The sequence below is a fragment of the Brachyistius frenatus genome, unplaced genomic scaffold (assembly GCF_029030835.1).
Source record: "Brachyistius frenatus isolate BFR_SWC_R1_liver_20210118 unplaced genomic scaffold, ASM2903083v1 Contig_13, whole genome shotgun sequence".
NCBI classification, from domain to species: Eukaryota; Metazoa; Chordata; class Actinopteri; family Embiotocidae; genus Brachyistius; species Brachyistius frenatus.
Genome location: NW_027210612.1, coordinates 1676744 through 1695946, shown reverse-complemented (window position 1 = coordinate 1695946; position 19203 = coordinate 1676744). Strand labels below are relative to the sequence as shown.

At 44.5% G+C, this 19203-nt stretch overlaps 1 protein-coding gene across 5 annotated transcripts in view; it reads right to left on the bottom strand.

The window, feature by feature from the left end:
• Positions 1 to 19203, bottom strand: part of zmiz1a (zinc finger, MIZ-type containing 1a) — a 99683-nt gene that overhangs the window by 70610 nt on the left and 9870 nt on the right. For 4 of the 5 annotated variants that reach the window (XM_069692736.1, XM_069692741.1, XM_069692739.1 and 1 more), the window contains exon 2: positions 3142 to 3258. The exons of the other annotated variant lie outside the window; for it this stretch is intronic. The gene's annotated coding sequence lies outside the window, so the exon portion shown is untranslated. The remainder of the gene's footprint in view (positions 1 to 3141; positions 3259 to 19203) is intronic. 5 annotated transcript variants of the gene reach the window in all.

The following is a 19203-nucleotide window of genomic DNA, read 5'->3' as shown; positions in this document are numbered from 1 at the left end:
GTCAGGAGACACTTGACAGGCGGACAGCCAACAGGTTGTGTAATCATATAACACAACCATGTCAGGCCTGCCACAGCTCCATGTCCCATTCAGGCCTCTAATGTTGTTTTCCTCTAGGTAATTGACCATGCCAGACAGAGAGACCCAGTGATGGATAACATAATGGACCGACCGGCACACAAAGATGGCGGCCCACCGGTGTGATGTCATTTTAGCTTATAGGAGGAGCATTTGGAGATTTTTAACGGAAAATAACAACGTATTGCAACTTGGGTCGCATTTTTCTTGGTTTTGGCCGACATTTCTACTCACTTTAGGAAGTGTTGAAACCAAGAAACACAACTTGTAAACAGCCAAATTATATATTAAAAAAAAAAAAACACACAAAAAAACCACTTAATATGGAGCTAAGAGTGAAAGTGAGTTCACCTAAAATATTGGAAATAATCCCAAATCTGAAACAGGAATTCTGCCTGTAAACTGTAATGAATGTTTACAACAGCTTGTGTCACAATTATGTAAAAGCAAAAAAGTAATCTATATCTATAAAAGAAACCCATAAAAAAAAAAAAAAAAAAAAACAGTCAGCTAAGTGTAATAATCATGTTAAAAGATGACAACGTTAAAGTGGCACTCTGTGAATTGTAGCGTACCAGGAAGGCCATCTGACGCTGAGGAATGTGCATATTCCGACTACCCAGCTCAGCACGACTCTCAGCTGCATTAGAGAAGAATAGGTGGCCCTGAGGCGGTGTTAGACACCGTTAAGGATAGCAAGTATCCTCACACAACCTGTTCTGCTCTGTCCCTGCACTGGAAAAAGGAGAAGACAATGTTCTCTCTCATCCACCCACTCTCACCACTTTCTACCTCTGCTTGTTTGTGAGATGTCTCTTGCAACACAAAATCCCAAAAAAGGCCAGTGTGTGGATGTGAAAAATGGGCCACAAGACGATAACCGCAATGAATATCGCTAGCAAGGATTAAAATACACACTGTTTGTCTTTTGAATATCATCGCCACCTCCTAAACTGGAGGTACTCCTCAGAGAAGAACTATTCTGGATCGAATTCTATATCAATCTATGTCTCTCAAACTTTCACAATAGTTTAAAAGATGTACAAATATACGAGAGGGAGACGCTCGTCCTCATGTGCACTGCCCTTCTATGCATCACGTGAGCAGATTTGCCTCAGACAAACTTTACTCTGGGGAAGAAGAAACAAAGATGAGAAGAAGAAGGAACCAAAGGAGAAAAAAAAAAGAAAGAAAGAAGATGTTTTTCAAAAGCTCAGTTTACCCCGTTCACATCTGCACAGGCTCTGGAGTGACGCAGAACATTTCACCTTTTGTCTCGTCTCAAACTTACACACTGAAGAAGAAGTACATTACACATACAAGCGCTCCTTCCTCTCTCCTCGCTCTCAACTCCATCACTTCACAACGGCCACATTGTTCAGTCTCGACAGTGACTGCACTATGTGCCGCAAACATTAAAAATGCAACCAGTTAAAGCTACGGGGGAAAAAGTACTGTTCTGTAAACAGCAACAGTCTGTTACAAGTTTGCAGCAATGATAGGCTTTCTAAACAAATTAAGCCAAAAGAGCGCTGCATTACTCATCCTGGCTGGCTGTCTGGACAAATTCTGCCTCAGCCGCACAGTTGTTTGATCAACTGTTGGTGCGTAGTGTATGTGTTAATGTGAGAGGGAGGAAAAAACAGAACAGATATGAGTCCATGGGCACCAGGCAAGACGAACACAGCACGACAGCAGCAGAGAGAAGCAGTAAAACTGGTCTTCCTATACTTTCATGTGTCTGCAGTCATGTGCTGTCAAGTTCTGCAGCTCTTTTTCTTTCTTTCGCTGCGTATTACTTGTCACTCTGCCAACGGTTGGCGCGTGTGTGTGTGTGTGTGTGTGTGTGTGTGTGTGTGTGTGTGTGTGTGTGTGTGTGTGTGTGTGTGTGTGTGTGTGTGTGTGTGTGTGTGTGTGTGTGTGTGTTAAACCTGTCAGTTTCTGTGCTCTGAAGTCCGTGTCCTAATCGCTTTGGCTGATCTCTGCTAGTCGCGCATGTGTGTACAGTATCTGTGTCTGTCTGTATGTGCACACGCCGAGTGTTTGTGTGCAGGGCAGATGCTCCCTGAGTGGTGCCATTGCTCAGCATTCACACACACTCTCTCACACTCACACACACACACACACACACACACACACACACACACACACACACACACACACACACACACACACACACACACACACACACACACACACACACACACACACACACACCACTAAGGAAGATTAACTAGCACTTTATTTATTTATTTGCTTCCTGATCTGCCCCCAACCACATTGCAAAGCCCCCCAGTCATCCTTCTTAATCCCTGGTAGCAAAGAATAAAGGAGGAAAGGCGAATAAAGAGTGGAAAATTGATGCTGGGTGGCAGAGTTTTGCACCGTTATGGGCCTCCTTTAAAAATGACTGATACATTTTCTCAATAAGGGGAATGAGTTTTTTTTTTTAGTTTTTTTTACTTTGAATATCACCCACGTTAAACTCTTAAACATCTCGTGCTTCATTCAGATGGTGCCGTGCTGATATTCTGTTTACAATTTTAGTGTGATAAAGTTGAGGTCTGCAGTCAGAGTTATGGTTACACAGAAATTCACTAGCTTTCACTTGCTTTTCTACAAATCTTTAATCTACAAATCTCTGTAAACGCACAATCCTTTTCCCCCCCCATTCCCGAGTCCGGCATCTGCCCACCGAAAAAAAGAGAGAAAAAAGTGAGTTTTTTTGGAAACCAAGCTTCCTGAATCATATCATCATGGTTTGTTCATTTCTCCAACTATTGACACTGGCCACAGGCTTCTCGTGGGGACTGGCTGGATTTTCTTTTTACACAGAGCCAAACAGGATCCTGCACAGCTCCTCATAAACAGCAGCTGCACACTGCTCAGTTCCCAGTTCCTCCCCGGCCGCCAGCCCAGGAGGGTCCAATCAAAACCAGCCACATTTGCTCCCTCACTTCGCCTGTGCGTGCCAAGTCTGCTCCAAGTCGGAAAAAAAAACAGCAACAACCAAAAATCGCGCACAATGAACGAGCGGTGGATTAAAAGAAAGACCTGTTTTACCTGTAGTCAACTTCGACCTCGGTGGTACTGCCGCTGTGGTCGCCACCCCCTCCCTCTCCCCACCCTTCATGTATTCCTCACGCACGGTCCCTTGCTGACCTCTCCTTAAGTGGTGATCTGAGGGGAGGGAAGACAGAAGAAAAAGGCTGGTAAATTTCTTTTAATGGAATGCCAGGAAGAACCTGGTTCAGACAGAGGACAAATGTATCACGGAGAAATACACCCACCAGTCTTGAAAAATGTATGTCAGGAAGCCATGAGGGATTTCGCTATAGTGCCCCATTTACCCTACCTCCTAACCCTGCCGGACGGCCAATGAACCAATGAACAACTGCACCACCAACCACACTGCCGTGCGTGCTGCGGCAGTCCTGTGCAATCCCCCCTCGTGACCCCACCCCCCGCTGCCCGGGAACAATGTCCTTCCTAAAGGTTATCAGCAGCCTGGTGCTTGGTCAGCCCTCATCCTGAGTCCATTACACACAGAGCGGCCAGATTCACTGCCTTAATACACCTCTCTTAGTCTCTCCTCACTGCTCCGCTGCGCCCTTTACAGGCGGATACAAATCCAGCATTGGCCCTGGACACACACAAACACACACACACACACACACACACACACACACACACACACACACACACACACACACACACACACACACACACACACACACACACACACACACACACACACACACACACACGTATTTGCATTAGCACATCTCCTTATTGTCTCTAGACATGTTGAAATGCACTTCAATTTGATTACAAAAACTGTGATGAAATACCATGCATACAATACAACTACACCTGCTGATGTTAACATTTACTTCAAAGCTTTGCTGTGTCTGAGCATGGTTACACAGAGCTGCTTGTGTGGCTATATAAACTCTTTATTTTATGGTTAGAAACATCTTAAAGGTAACAAATTAGGCTGATGTATGACATTTAACTTACTTTAAAATGTATTGCCATGTTTAAAATGTATGGTAATACATTCAAATTGTGTTTTATAGTTGAAATGACTACATGTAATATACAATGGATCACTAGGAGAGACCAAACCACACAGAATCATCATCTCACTCTGCATCTTTCAGATCGCTGTTTTAGTTTTGGGATGCACACAACTTTACTGTTATCAAGTTTGTAACAACTGACAGTGACAGTCCCCCAGGAAATCACACCATTCTTCTACTTCTGCTATTGTTTCTCCGCTTTAAGTCTTTACACCGCAACAAACAAGCTTCCTCTGCTTCAGACTGCGCCGGTGGCCTCGGTCCAAGAGGTGCAGTGTGGCTTGGCACTTCTAATCCCCGTCTGAGAAAATTTGGTCAGTGGGGCGCCGCCAACAAAGAGTCTTCCTGACTTAAAAATATCGGAAACTGAAGAACTGTGTGGATGATTTAGTATACATGTGTCTGTGTACACCTTGGGTAGAGTTTTAATCTTTGAAAACAAAACTCTTAAATCAAGAAAATCAAGGCGCCATGCCACACTAAGTGGACAACAACACATACGTTAAGATCAAATTAATCTTTGGAAATGAAATAGGGAATAAGAAATGTGACCATTTTTTCCCCTCTCGAGACTAAATCTTAAATATCTGGTTTAAATATCTGGTTTAAACAGGAGGGGTGTATGGATGGAACGGGGGGGGGGGGGCCCTCATACATCATAACACCTGCTCGTTCATTCAATCCATGAGGAGAATAGAACATACAGAGGAACATAACGTGCAAAGAGGGGGTTGATTTTGGACAGAGGCCAAAAAGAGGAGGACAAGGCGGAGGAGAAAGCCATAAATACGCAGGCAGGCGAGCAGGTGTCGCAGACAAATGTGATTTACGGGGTCTACGTCCCGTGCAGTGCTGACAGGTAAGCCTATTAGGTTGATATTACCCAGCTATAACACGCACCAATGGACCCTCTTAAAAACGTGCGTGTTGTGAGTGTGTAAAGGTGATGGATTTAAGAGAGCGATTATAAAATCATTGCTAAGATAGCCATACATTAACTGCATCTTTATTGTGCTAATTGTGAATGGGTTTAAGTCATCCCATTGCATATGTTTTTTCCAAGGTGATGTCATTTAGCAACCATGAAACACAGCTATATTTAGCTTTTATTGTCAGTAAAAAAATTTTTTTTTAAAAGCCTTGGTTGTATTACAACAGAGGTTAGATTGGATTCTAGTTTAAGAGCAACACTGAAAATGGGTTTTCTTATACTGTGAAATGACATTAGGCTTCATATCTAAAGAGTGTGAGAGAGAGCTAAATACTCAGATGGCAGCACATTTCTGCACACTGGAAATTGTTGGGAAGCAATCTGTGAACAATGCAAACGTTTATGAGAAACTAAATGCACAAGAGCATCGAGATCTGCAATCGAATTTCACTTGTAATACTGACAGACACAAGACTGCAAGAAAATTGCTACCACTTGAGCGGCACACTACAGATGGTGTTGAGAGCAACACAGCACAAAGCAATGTGTTCCTTAATAATGTGGTGAATATTGTAGTGAAGAGCTGAGTGCTTCGTAGTAGCTCCTGCAGACTCCAGCTTTTTTTTTTTTTTTTTTTTTTTTTTGCTGTCAGAAGTGTGAACTCTTTCATCCAGGATATGAGAGGCTGCGGTAAAATCCTCAAAGAGACTAATCGTGTTAAATGAGGTTTGTGTCTGTATCCATGACTTGTGTGTGTGTGTGTGTGTGTGTGTGTGTGTGTGTGTGTGTGTGTGTGTGTGTGTGTGTGTGTGTGTGTGTGTGTGTGTGTGTGTGTGTGTGTGTGTGTGTGTGTGTGTGTGTGTGTGTGCGCGTGTTGTTTGTGGAATTGGTGCCTGCGACAGACTAAAAATTCTTGTCACCTCTGAATCTAAACTCTGTGTCAACTCTCCACTCGAGCCGGTCGTCTCCCAGTTTTCATAATCACACTTGGTATTACTCTCTTAACACTTCAGTCCTGTGTAATCGTATCTGATGATGTGGCTGTTCATTGGCTGAGATAAACCCATTTTCCTGTACAAAGTCTTTAAAGTGATTAAAATGCTGGAGATGACAAAGCCCAAGTTTGCCTGTTGAAAGCCTTTAACACCGCAACGTTTACTTTGGCTTCCTGGGGGGAATCCTAGTCTCAAGTGGCTGCTCAACTCATATAGACAGACTCACTCACGTGTGCACATACTATACACACACACACACACACACACACACACACACACACACACACACACACACACACACACACACACACACACACACACACACACACACACACACACACACACACACACACACACACACACACACACACACACACACACACACACACACCTTGTCATCCAAGGCTGAGGAAGCAGGAGGGCTATAAAAGCCAACCTCATCTCCTTAAAACAGGCAGGGCTGTCCCTGGGTGTCTTAACACAACTCATCAACTGTTAAACCAGTGAGAGAGGCATAGCAGTAAAAAATCAATGCCCCCAGCACAGCAAACAGCAGTCAATGATGTTAGGTGGAAGAGGAAAGAGCCAGAATCTGCAGCAGCGTCTGCAGAGGGGAGGAGAAAGGCGAGGGAAGGCAGGAGAAAGTCCATGTTAAGCTAAAAGCAGCAGGCTAATATACGTAATTGATTATCTCTATGCAAATAGAAGAACTCTAAAAACCAGAGAATGCAATTTAAAGCAGCAGCAGAGTCTCTGGGATCGATCGGCGCCGTGAGCGAGAGAAGCCATTTTCCTCTGGCCAATATAAAACACTTTACTATGAGCCGTCAGATACTTATCAGGAGGAAATTAGCAGACGAATACCATTTTCCCCAAAACAAACAGGTCAAGTGTTTCTCCTCCTTGAGTGGTCTCTCCCTCTTCTTTCAATCTCTCCCGCTGTGATATCATCATCTGTCATTTCCTCCTGTTTAAATGCCAACAGTGACGAGGCTGGGGCTGCATTTCATCCAAACAGATCATTTGTAATTAAAAAAAAAAAAAAAAAAAAAAAAAAAAACTACATGCAGGCAGGCCCTGTGCACCGGCAGCAGCAGTCTGTTGTTTGAAACAGAGAACGATGAGGTCGCCGGTTCGCCTCAGCTCCCGGGAGCAACCCCAAAAAGCCTGCCAGCACCCGCACGTACACACTGACGCAAGTCCGTCCTCAATCTCCGAGCCTGATCTCACCCAAACAATATTTGCGTTTTTGGCCTGCAGTCTGTGTTCCTGGCTGAAAAGAGAGGAAAGGAAAAAAAAAAAAAAAAACAGAAAGACAACACACACAGAACACAAAGAGATGTCGAAGCAGGCAGCAGCCCACACAAGACAGCCTTGTCGGTGAGAGAAGAGGGCAGCTCGGCGTCAACATCAACACCGCTTCTGCAGTCATCGCTCAGCAGGTAATTATGATAACAACGTGTTCCCTAGGCAGCCTCTCTCTGATTTAGTTTCCAAGCACTTACCCTTCCTAAAATCTCCCCCCGATAACATCTGATATGATTACAAAGTCAAGATCCTTTTCAAGGAGCGCCCACTTATGTGCCTCTAATTTGGTGAATACTAACTTTCCCTCTTGTGACTACTCAGTGATGCTTCTCATCTTATTGTGTGTGCTTAGTTAAGACGTTGCACCATTTGCATTGTCATAACATTTTGGAAGATGCCGTGACATAAACGAACCTCACCTACCGACACCATCTGTTACTGAGCACTCTGCCGCCTGCTATTACCTCCGATTGTAAACACAGCCTTGCCACACGGGGAAATACATCATTTCATTGTGCCTGTTAACATCCAGTTTTAACAGTGGGAGTTTGGCCCTGAATGGAGTCAGCAGAGTTGACCCTGTGATTACCTCTGCGGTGCGGCATTTTCCTTGGCTGTCATCACAGCCGACCCCTTAAACGGCCAGAGCTGCTCGGCGGCAGGGCTAGGCTGTTGACATACTGAAGACATTTAAGATAATCCCGGAGATGTCTCTGTGTTTTCCGAGATTACATCTTCAAAGGGGAAATGCGCCCGGCAGCCTCTACTTGAAAGGGAGCGAGATGAGGAGGGCTCTTGTTCTGAAGGAGGGGGTGGAATAGCTCAAGAATGCAATCATGGTTTTGGAGTGGAATAAGGCCTGTCCTGGCTAGCTAAGCTGGCAGGAGGGTGAGAGGATAGGAAGGGAGGGTGGTGGGAGAGGAATCAAACCCGAGAGAGAAAACACCCCCGTTGGAGGGGACAAAACAAAGGGGGAGGGGGGGGGGTCTCTCACCTGTGTGACCTGACAGAGGTTGTAAATCAGGTTATCTCTGAACCGGCTCTGCCTTTTATAATGCCTGGTGCGCTGCCATGCCGAGGTTAAAGAACCATTACTTTGGTCCCGCCTAAACCAACATTGTTTGCAAAAGAAAACATATTATTTTCAAAAAGCTTCAAAGTGGATATTTGTGTGGAGGTGAAGGGGAAATCCAAGCTTTTGGAAAACCCTGATATATGATCATTTCTCAAACCCGAGTGAGATGAATATGTCAGCTAACCGTTGTAGTACGGAATAACGATTTGACCGCAGGTCCTACAGGCTCGGTTGATGGCGACCATTTTTCATCTTTGATCAGACCTGTAATTCAAATGTTTATACCTCTGGTATGGAGAATAGGAGCTTTTGTCAGAAAAAAAATCCTGATGATGTCCCCGGAGTGACCTGTGATGATGTCACCAGGGTAGGGCCGCCTGCTCCCTTGAAAGTCAACGCGTCGAATCGTCAGGTAACCGAGACTCTTCAAGTTCAGTCATTTAGGTGAAGGGTTACTTCACAAACAAGTGGTTCTAAGTAACGGACCAGGACCGGGGCCCTGTAACGGCCTCTGCACACACCCTGACATCAAGTTTGTCACCACTTGCAGTAGGCCTCTGGGATTGTGTTGCTTCGGTGGAGGTGGTGGGGGGGGATTACACAGGAGCGAAGCCTCGACAAAAGGAGTGTTTTTGACCGTGCCACTAGTCTTGCAAGGGCAACCGCCGGTCCAAACTTGCTTGTTTCCCAAGACCTGCATGGAAACCTCGGGGACACCTGCACAATTTCTAAATGCCAGATAGTACATATGGAAAAAATAGAAACCAACTGTTGAAATGAATTGTACAGCCAAATCGGTTTTGGCTGACAAAATTCGGGTACAACCCTGCATCAGGGTTATTTCAGTTGGGCCTACAAATTGATAAAAGAAAGCCTGTGTTGCAAACTCAGGCTATGATCTGGTTAACTGAAAGACATGGACATTTTACAAGCAGATGAGGTGAAAGGAAATTTAGAATCCAGTTCGTGTTTTGCGATGGACTGAAAATTGGGAAATATCATCTCACTGAACCACTTAAAGACTTGAGTATCCTTTTAATTATGTTTATATTATTTATTTTTGTTTGAATGCAGGTGTCAACTTTGAGAAATATGTGGACAGAAAGTGATTCAGATAGTCCATCATTTTCAGATCTGTCCACATTAGTGTTGTCTTAAAGTGGTCTTTTGGATCTCGGTGTGGCGAGAGGGGATATTTTGTCTTCAGCACACCTCCCGTTCTGACTGTAATGGACTCCAGCGATCATTTCACTTCTCTGCAGCTCTCTCCCACTGTGTTTTACATACCGCATCTTCACAAAGCATTTTTAGATATTTTGACTGACATCCGCAGAACGCAAGCATGAGAGATGTTCAGTGAAATGTGTCACGCTCAAATTGCTTAGGAAGTATTGAATAAAAGCAAGAAATTATGAGTCATATCTGTAACAAATGTCAGCACTGACGTCGTCTTCTGTGGCTGTGAGGACCTCTTCATAAATCACGGAAGTGTTCGCTAACGTGGCTCTGACGGACATTAAAATCACTCCCTTCCAGCCACTGACCGGAATTGCGATAACACATTGGTGCTAATTATAGGACGGGAGTATTTTGACACTGTACGCAAGGGAGAGCTGTGAAGAACTCACAAGTAATAATAGCAATTTCTACTACAGAGTGTTTAAGCTTCTTTTCTGCCCACTCCTTCTGAGCTGCCTTGGTGACATCATCAGTGAGTCAGAGACCAGAGCCCCGAGCTGGGATCAAACAGCACGGAGTGAGGCCTGTCTATTATCGGCTGTATGTACTGTACGCCATGAGAAGGCACAAACACCCAGACAAAGAGGCACAAGTTGCACAACCACCAGAGGCCTGTTTATGAGTGCAGCAGAAAAGGAGACGCAGGAAAACAAATTTGTCATCGGCAGGACGCCGGGAGTGCATACAGTTGAATCATATTTGAGTCTCGCAGAAAGGAGCTTATTTTAGAATGAGCACCAACAAACAGCGACGGGAGTGTAGGCAGCATTAGGTACAATATGTTTCTTCTCAGTGAGCTCTGCAAAGGGCCCCTCCTCGTTCCTCCAGCCTCACAGGCCACAGTTGAAAAATTAATGCAGCAAACTGACAACACTTAGGACCTCCTTCCCTCCCTCTCTCTCTCTCTCTCTCTCTCTCTGCCCCCCTCCCCATGTACCAAACAGGATCAATTACCAAAGCAGGGCTCCACTCAGCAGCGCTAAAGAAACAAGAGGCACTCACCATCCCAGCTGTGTGTGTGTGCACGTGTGTGTGTGTGTGTGTGTGTGTGTGTGTGTGTGTGTGTGTGTGTGTGTGTGTGTGCGTGTGTGTGTGTGTGTGTGTGTGTGTGTGTGTGTGTGTGTGTGTGTGTGTGTGTGTGTGTGTGTGTGGTTCAGGCAGGCTTATGATGAGCAGAAAGAGGAGGAGGAGGTGGTAATAGTCTGTTTGCTTCTCTCTAATGACAGCAGCAGAGTGGATTAGTGAGCCTCCTAACCCATCAGCATCACTCCTCCCAGTAAGTGACAGAGCATGTAAATAACCAGTTATGGCCACTAGCAGGAGGAAAGATGAAGACGGAGACGGGCCGACTAATAAACCGAGAAACTCTAAATATGCGCCGTGTGAGTGTGCGGGCGTCGTGTCCGCGCGCCTTCATTTGTATGCAGGTGGAGATTTCAAGGAGTTCCATTTCTACAACATCAGCCAAGTTATTCAAATGCAGCACATCTGACTGGAGAGGATAACATAAAGAAAGGCATCAGCAGAAATGGCAGCAGGCAGTAATCCCCCGGCCGGGCCACTTGTGTACGCCACGCGAGCAGGCAGCGCTGTCAGTGGCGGGCGCCCCGTACGGGCCTTATCAGTGACAGCCATAGGTGTATTCTAATAACCCTGCTGGCGCTCTGCAGCGCGACGACAGACAGCGAGACGGACGTGCGTGCAGACAGACGGACAGGTTTCACTTCCCACTTGAAGAAAGAGCACGAGCGCCAGGTATCAGCCTGTCGCGGTGCGATTCTGAATGCATTTTCAACACTTCCGAGCATGTCAAGCTCCTCCCGTGCTGTCACTTCCATCTGTTGACCGGCCCACCTATTAACCCCACGCACGCGCACCATTTTGCGTTGATGACGCCGTTGTCTAAACTCATCCGCGCTGGCCTTGCAGCCCCAGTCAGAGCGTATCTGTCTCCAGCATCATTATCACCATTCAAAAGGTCAAGCACAATGCTTCCAGCCTGTTCTTTGTGATTTATGCCTTTGTGCCATTAACTCTGTTCACATTAATCTCTATCTGTAAATCTAATCACGCTGCCTCACCATTGCAGTGCCTGGTGCTCTCGGGACAAGAGCCGCGGCCGACGGGAAACAGCTTATGTAAATACACCGCTGCTGACATAAGATGGGCAGCACGCGTTGCCTCACCGCTATGATTAGACACGCAGATTAGTGCAGATACAAGAGCAGCTCGCACTTTATTGCCGTTTCTTTTCATTTGCTTGTCATCGTTACCGCCCTCAAACTTGATATTCGTTTTAAATCTTCAAGATCGTTTGCCTCATCTGAGCAGACTGACGCCGTTGTTACTGGAAAGTAGGCAAAATGCAGACACAGTGCTGCAGGGCTCCATTTGTAGTCAATGAATAACTCAAATATTGACACCAGTAAATGAGGGTGTCACTCAGACGATGCAAAAACTGAGCACCATTCAACAGAAGCGCTTCCAGGCATTCTCTACATGTATGCAAGTCAATAATCATTACCTTGGCTTGAGAGAGGCTCCACAACCACTTGAAGCCCCGTGAAAACATCTCCTCTTGCGGGCCTTGAAGCAGCCTCGGCGCACCTTGAGCGGAGCGGACGGGCATTCTGCTCCGTGGCTGCCACATGCAGCATAAAGACTTAATCAGGTCTCGTGTGTGGAAGTGCGGCGGCGCTTTCCGAGAGAATTCCCTCTGCAAGTACTGATTGGAACCTTGGCGATGACAGAGAGAAGCCTGCAGGCCCGTCAGCTCGTCTCCGTGCAGGCTCAAATCAGCACTCCGCTCCGGAGAACTTCTGCTGCTGCGCTGACACGCACTCGCACACTGGCTGACACGACTCTCCGGCATCACTTCAACCATCCACTCAGTCCTTCAACATCATACTCGACATGCGGCGTGTGTGCGAGTAAGATGCTCAACATAAACACGGACTGAATCATTCTGGCTATTAAATTAGACATTGTGTGGCACACAAACCTCTCAAGATGAAGCCCCGACGTGTAGGACAGCCGCAGTTTTTCAGCACAAAGCCAGCTGAACCTCATCTGCAGTGAAGGTGAACGCTTAGGGTTGTATTACATTTATTAGGCATTAAGTGTTCAATGGACATTATGCACCAGTTTGTTACAATTTTCTGCGTCGTATCAAAATGGAATTTCAAAAATTAGCCAAGCAATTTCAGTTCTTGGGATGTTTATATTCAATTAATTAAAAAATATATATATCATGATCATGCTAATGAGAAATTGAGATTTTTTTTTTTTTTTTTTTTAAGTCTAGAATCACTTTTCTTTGATGGGAGCAGACAACAGCAACAAACCGGGACTGATTGTTGCTGCATCACCTTTAAAATGCACAACACACAAATCCCAGATGAAGAGAGTTTTAAGAAATCAATGCAAAGCCCTAATTCCTCTGACAGATATTATCAACTCCAAGATTTCAAGATGGTGACTGATATTTTATGTGCCACCAAAATGCAAGGAGAGAGCTTTTAATAATTGATGGTGCTGGAGCAGGGATATAACCGCTCTCCTCCTGTTATCAATCATTAATGGAGTTTCCATCAAAAACACTTCAACCCCTCAAGTATCAAATCTCTCTTGAAGGTGGAGGACCCACATTCAAACATCCCACTTAATCAAAAGGGCACACAATGTGCTCTCCCTTTCTCTCATTTTGGCTTGCGCAAATTAGGATAATAACAGCGCAAATTGCAAAATTGTTCACAGCGCAAGTGTAAAAGTAGGCATTTTAGCAAAGGTCTTCTCGTGAGTGATAGGGGTTAATGGGAAAATTCTAAATGTTTAAATCACAGGGGGGGGAAACAGCTTACCACCACGCGTTTTTACTTTCCTTCTCTCTTCGCCGTGTACATGCAGAACTGTTTAAAACTGTCTATCCGGCTCACTCTGTGAAGCTGCAAGGCCTGTCTGGTCAAAGTCACACAGGACACGATGTGCATCAGCGACACTCACACAGAACCGTAACACTGCTGCTAACCTTTAAAACAACCACAAGGTTACACACAGCGCTGTGTGTGGATTTAAAGATGCACACGCACACACACGCGCACACACGCACACACACACACCGGAGTCAGCTAGAGTTTACTGCTTTGGACTGACTTTAAGGGATCAGCTAAGATCCTCCTATCTCAAAGTCTTCCACTCTGCCAGGACTACATTACGCATAATGTACCTACATCATTGCAGCATCTTTTCCATCAATCCCACAGCCTCGGATGCCACATACACATCATACGCACACAGAACTGCGTGAGCGCTGCAGCTAAGTGATAGCAGAAATGATAGCGTATCCCTAATTACCCACCAAGATGGTTTTGACAGTGTTCGGTGTGCCAGTGATCAGTGTCGTGGCCCAGAGCCAGCAGTGACTCGGTTCTGGTTGATTTGTAGCTGCAGCTGAGTGGCGGGTGGTACACCAGCAGCGCTGCAGTGCCACACACTTTCCCTTTCTCCAACCACCCACTCCCCTTCTCTCCCTCTGCCACCCTCCAACCCCCTTTCTCTCACAGCCACCCTCAAACACCACCAAACCTCCCCCCCTCCCTCCTCCCGCACTGTCCTGTCTCACTGGCCCGACCTTGCCTGTCATCAGTATATAACAGCTTTTGAAGGCTGCTGCATAACAGAAACACAGAGAGGACACTAAGAGGACTCCAGCTTGAAAAGTTCAGGTGAGAAAGTGAGTAGGATGTATCTGGGTTTAGGACGAGGCTTTTATTTAGGCATGAAAATAGACATGCTTACTTATAGCAATGAAATTATTAGTTCCTTAATAGATCAATTGACTTGACATAAATATTTTGCGACATGACTCTGATAATTAGGGCCTGAGCACCGATGGTGCGAAAGGCCTATTGTTATCCAAGCGATTATTATGATTCTCAGTAAACAACTGCATTTTTGGCAGCTTTATCATATTCCAAAAATCATGAAAGTTGGGACACCCGTCTCTCCTGGCGAAAAATGTCGCATTTTAGTGGAGTCGCGAGTGGGCGTGGACAAATGGCTCGCTAGCGCCCCCTAAACAGATGCCCCGGGGGCTCCATTTGCCTACATGCACAAAATTCGGTTCTCCAGTACGACACCGCCTCAGAGCTGGAAATCACCTCATGAAGACAGGGGTTTGAGCCCCGCCCAGGTATTACACATGGTTCACGGAGAGCGAATCCCTGTAAGGGTAAGCCACATGGTTCATAGGGTTTGTATGTGCAGTCATACTAATACCAAACCAAAGGTCAACAACAATACAAAACTCAAACAAAAATAAAAGTCCAAGAGAGACTTTTTTTTTTCATATTTCAGACAACATGCTATAGTATGACACAGTGGTGCAGTGGTTAGAGCAGTTGCCTCACAGTGAGAAGTAACTTGAGGCATGCATGTCAGTTCAGAAAACATATTCCAAAGTGATTTTAAAAAAAAAAGTCATCCAAAATATCCAAAGCATGTTGTCCAAAATAGTCAAAGAAAAGTCATACTATAGCATGTCCAAAATATGATAAAAAAATTAAATTAAATTAAAAATTAAAAGTCATACTATAGCATGTTGTCCAAAAAGTGACCCAAAATTAATTTTTGTATAGAGTATAGAGTTTATAGTATATAGTATAGCGAAGGCGATGCGGCTAAGTTTGATGTTTCGCTGTGACACAGGAAGTTGATGTTTAAGGTCAAACGATGCTCCAAACCTGACGAAACTTTGCACATGCGTCAGGCAGCAACTTTCACGAGTTTTTGAAAATGTCAAAGCTGGTAAAAAAAGGCATTTAAAAAAAAAGAAAGAAGAATAAGGAACGAGATCGAGAAAATTTGTGAAACTGCAAGCGGGAATATGCGGACCCTCGAGGCTGCCCCGACCCGCCGGATCCCCGACGTGCAGCGTGCGAGGGCCCGCATAGCACTGCTTGCAGTTTGAATTTAACTTGTTATCATGTTATGATTCGCTAATTTACACTAAACACCAAGTACCGGTAAGGCTCATTGTAATGGCATCAGCCCTGCAGGTAATGGCTCATAAACAAAACATGCTAGACATTGGAGATTTAAACTTTAACCTGATGAGAATGCTACAGGAAAAGTGAAGGGAACATCATTGATCAATTTATCCTCAGAGTCCTGAATTTATGCACTAAATTTGATGACAACCAATCCAATAGCTGTCAATGTTTCACTCCAAACCAAAAATGTCAGCTTCATGGTGGTGAAAGAGGAAAATCAGTATCCAAAGTCAATTGTTTACATTCTCTGGGTAACATGAATGTCCACGCGAAATATCCAGGAAATCCATCCCATAGCGGCTGAAATATTTCAGTCTCTACCAAAGTGGTGTACCGACACACCAACATTACCATCTCTAAGGCCATGTCACTAACATGTTTAACAAAGGAAAAATTAGCTCAATTATAAGAATAAGATTTTGTCTTTTTATTTAGCTAAAAAAAAAATTAAGATAATTTGGTTTTGGACAAAACCATAGACTGTAAAAAAAAAAAAAATGTATGTAGCCTCCATGATGTCACAAATAGGTTTTCTGAAGGCCAGTTGAACGTGATGACATTCTTTAGACACAAACAATTAATCACAAATCAACAGACTAATTGTAAAGAAGGTATCTGTTAGTTGCAGCTCTAAATATTAACTAATAAAAACTAATAAAAACTCAATGTAATCATGGAGGATGTGCCATAATGTATCTCATTACTGTTGTGATAGCATACATTATGACAGTGCCAACATGAACCTATAAAAGAGTGATTTATACAGTGTAAGCATACTGTGGGCCTTGGCTGTGTTACTGTGAGTGAACTGAATTAATGCACAGAGCCAGCCAGTTAATATTTGCTTAGTGAAATGCGATCTGAAATCTGCAGCATACATAGTTTTTTTTTTTTTTATGTCTTTAAAGTGGCCTCGGGTTTGTCAGGTCATAGGAGGCTTTCTAATCTTAAGGCGGTGCAGGAAACCAGAGCCGGCATCACCACTGAAGGGCTGAGCTATACATTAGAATATGAACAGTGTATTACCTCTGCAAATTAACCTCTTTGTAGTGGCAACAAGTAAACATTTACTTTCTATCTTACTCAGAAAAGCTTTTACATTCAAATCCTGGAGCCAACACGGGGTTGGGCTCCCGCCAATAAAGTGTCACAGGTCAATTATCCTTCAAAAGATAACAGCCGTGTCTGCCATTTATCTTATCGCAGCCTGATTTCCATCTCAGGGATTCATACTAAGTAAACACGATGTTAAGATATTCATTTTGAAAGGGAACAGGCGCAATAAAGGCGACTAATCTACTTGTCACACATGCTCGCCTTTTACTTTGTGATTCTGCTGACTCACACGAGATGAGCTGAATCAAAGCAGCTTCAGATTCTGAGACTCTGGAGCTTTGGAGGGCTGAGTATTCAGGCGGTTTTGAGTTAATCAAATGCGTCGACTGCTTTATCTTAAAGGGCCATACCTGAGGTTTCATAGAGTCATTCAAAGGTTGTTGTTTTTTTTTTTGCTCATTGACCGCTATGGTTAGAAAACAACAGAGACGATCAGAGCGTCGAATGAACAACATCTTTTTGTGCCAGAGCAAACACGTAGAGACACAAACATGAGTCAGTGAAATTACCCTGTAACAAGTTAATATGCAGAAATTAAATCTCTTAAATGTGCACATTTCTCGCTCACTTCAAAATTACTCCCAATAATATCGCCAGAAAACTGCAGCAAACCAGGTCTGTGTGGAATGAAAATGATGCTGGCAATACGGATAAGACACTCAAGAGTTTGTAAGGGTAAAATAACTCACAAACAGAAAACATAGCCACAATGCCAGACTGAATAAAGATGTGAGAACAAAAGGGCAGCGAGGTCCGATTGTCAGATGTACGAGTTATACTTCACACATTTCCAAATATTTCCAAAAGGCCATTAAACTGTTTTCAAAACTTTGAGAGACTTTTTGGCTTGAATTAAATTCAACTTGAAACTTGTACAAAATTCATCACGGTCTGCAGTGACTACAATTGCAATCAGGAACTATTGTCAAAGCTCCACACAGAGTCCAAAGCACTGCTTTGACAAGCCGTGTTGTGAGAAAATCAAATCAGAATGGCAAGCGGGTAAACAGATGTGCAAAGGAGCATGTGAATTTTAGTTGTTTCTTTAGTTGTTGTTCTCAAATCTCAGATGTAGCATCTTCAAATACACCAGCAGGAACAGTGTCTACTCTTCTGTTAACTGCATCACTACATTTCAAAGAACATAACTTAAGTGCAACTAAATACTCCATGGCGTGTGATGGATAAGCCGTCTCAATCAAGTCTCTGCACGTTAAATTTTCATAATTTAGTGGAAGGAATGGAAACAAATGGCAGACTAGAATTTGAAATATAATGTAAGACATTACTGCATAAAACAGTGGTGTGCCCTTTAATTATGCCGGCTCCTCTATAACATTATATATTTTCCTGTGAACGTCTGAAGTAAGCATTTACCAGTCTTGTCACTTGGCATGAACTCACCTGCTTTGAGGAAAAAGCTAAAACTGCACCAATAAATGTCAAAACGGCGAGCGGGATCAATATGCAACCATTAAATCTCTCAAGGAGATATGTGAAGCATCAAAGTTGGCAGACACTGTGCGTGTCAATCCATAGCTACGCTCCTCTCTAACAAAACCTAACAGCTCCAATTAGCACCCTTTTATTCATTCTGTCATTGGTTTTGTCATTAATGGCGCTGCCCCAGGCACAAAGATCCAGTTTAACTGTCAAAATCCCGCTTTCAGATCACCCGCACACCCCTGCAGCTGACGAACAACCCGCTAACGCCGACATTTCCCCTCCGCTCTCTCTGCGAATTTACCAGGAAGACATGGGACAGTGCCAGCCCAGTTTGACAAAGTGCCACACAGTCCAAAGGACAGACGTTCCACATAAAGACAGCAAACATCTTAATGCCCTGGTGTGTGTGTGTGTGTGTGTGTGTGTGTGTGTGTGTGTGTGTGTGTGTGTGTGTGTGTGTGTGTGTGTGTGTGTGTGTGTGTGTGTGTGTGTGTGTGTGTGTGTGTGTGTGTGTGTGTGTGTGCGATGTGAATGTTAATTAGAACGACAGAAACACGGAGACATCGGAAGACGAAAATCCAGAGATAGAGCTCTCGGATTGTCTCCCACTGTGTCTGGACTGGCGGCTGCTACTCTTCGTGACCCTGATGCTTCGAGCCACAGATCGGATCAGGGACGCTGTGCGACAGATGTCTGCCCCGGCGCTCCGTTCCAGGCATGAGTGCTGCTGGCACACACACCAAAGAAGTAAGGGAGAGGGGTGGTGGGGGGGGGGGGGGCAAGAGGGAGCGAACAGGGTGAGCAGAGGAGGAGACGGATGGCATGAGAAAGGAAAGGAAAGTTGAAGAGAACAGAAACAAGAGAGGAAGAGGAAAAGCAGAAG